This window comes from Myotis brandtii, unplaced genomic scaffold, assembly GCF_000412655.1.
Source record: "Myotis brandtii unplaced genomic scaffold, ASM41265v1 scaffold102, whole genome shotgun sequence".
NCBI classification, from domain to species: domain Eukaryota; kingdom Metazoa; phylum Chordata; class Mammalia; order Chiroptera; family Vespertilionidae; genus Myotis; species Myotis brandtii.
In genome coordinates, this window is record NW_005353405.1 from 28,811 (window position 1) to 30,956 (window position 2,146).

Sequence of the window (2,146 nt, forward strand, 5' to 3'; positions counted from 1 at the left end):
GCCCTGCTCTGTGCATGACAGGGGGCAGCGCCCCAACTCCCCAATCAGCCCTGCTCTGAGCCCGACCAGGGGCTGCACCTAGGGATTGGGCCTGCCCTCTGCCACCTGGGAGCAGGCCTAAGCCAGCAGGTCGTTATCTCCTGAGGGTTCCCAGACTGCGAGAGGGCACAGGCCGGGCTGAGGGACCCCCTCTTCCCCCCGAGTGCACAAATTTTTGTGCACCGGGCCTCTAGTTATATATAATTATATAAATATCATATATATAATGACTTAAAGTAATAGCTTGCATAAGTAGCATACTGATATGAATACAGAAGAGAGGAATATGTTGGAGCATTACAGATTCTCTGTTATCTTTTTCACTCCATTCTAAATCATCCCCCACTATGGTAAATTCATTAGTAGTGTGTTCATTCTATTTCTCCTCTTTTAAAATGTTAGAATAGCCTATTTTGGCATCAGAGAATTAAAAAAATATATTTTGTGTTTTAAGCATAAACTAACATTTTTCTTGTTAAAAAGTTGAGAGTAAATGTTAGACTATTGCCTTGCACTGAAAACTCATAAAGTGTAAAAACCAAGATTTAGGAAAGTTATACTAATTTGCTTTATGAACTGATACTAATGAGCTAATTTGAGTTTGAAAAAATTCTGCCTTTACTTACTTAAGGCAACTGTCTTTTTATACTATTTCAAATTAGAATTTTTAACTAATAAGTTACTTATCTACTTCTAAATAACTAATGTTTGAAATATGATGGTCTCAATAGCAAGTCTTGTGCCCTATCAGACAATGCATTTCAGCTCTATCCTTTGTTATTTATCATGGCATTTGTTTTAATTCTCCAGAAAGATAAATAACAAATCTTAAGAGTAGATTTGGCTTCTAGTATAGTTGTAGCAGATTGTATTTTCCAAAGATTTAAGTATATTGGGAACTGTATCTCTCTTCTTTGAATTTGGGTGGAGCCTTGTGATTGTTCTGATCAATAAAACAACATTGCAAAAGTGATGCTATTTGGCTTGCACGTACAGATCATAATAACAATACAGCTTTTGCTTCACTCAATACCGCAGTCACTTTGCTGTGAGGAAGCCCAAAGTAGCCCATGTGGAGAGACTACATGAAGAGGACTGCATATAGAGGAAGAGAGGCCCCAGCCAAGAGCCAGCATCAATTACCTGACATGAGTAGACTAGTCTTTAGCTGATTTCATCAGCCATTGAGCTGTCCTGGGCCTCCCCCAAGTTGGGTAGAAATGCGCTATCTTCATTGAGCTCTGGCTAGGCTGTAGCTTCTTGAACAAAATGAATATTAGGATTGTTATAGGCTAAGTTTTGTTGTAGTTATTTATACAGCTATAGTAACTGTTTCGATAATATTACCCATTAGGTAGCTTCTTCAAATAAATTGGATAAAAGCCAATTCACTTTTCTTACAAACACAAAGATAAACAAGTATTTAACATTTGATGCTTTCCCACCTCCCATTAGAATTCTTAAGCAAATAGGAATTACTGTTTGGGATTAGCATTATAATATGATCCAGATCAGGATTGTTTTCTAACAATGATAAGAAGATAATTTCAAAGAAAGTGTAAGATATTTTTCAAGTCGCTTTCAAACATTTGGACTAAAATATTTTCATTTCCCTGCAACTTCTTTTATTTTTAAGACTTTATTATTTTTAGAGATGTTCTAAATTCACAGCAAAATTGAGAGGAAGGTACAGAGGATACCCATATACCCTCTGCCCCCACGAATGCAAAGCCTCCCCATTATCAACATCCTCTGATAGAGCGATTATGTTTGTTACCAATGATGAACCTTATGACACTTCATAATCCCCCAAGCTCCATACTTTACCTTAGGGTTCACATTTGGTGGTGTACATTCTATGGGTTTGGACAATGTACTGACATATCTGTCATTATAGTATCATGCAGTGTATCTTCACTGCCCTAAAAATCCTCTGTGCTCTGCCTATTCATCCTCCCCATAACTTAACTCCCCAGCCCTGGCAACCTCTGATCTGTTTACTGTCTCCAGAGTTTTGTCTTTTCCAGAATGTTACATAGTTGGAATCACAATATATAGTACTTTCAGATTAGCTTTTTTCAATTAATAATATACATTTAAGGCTCCT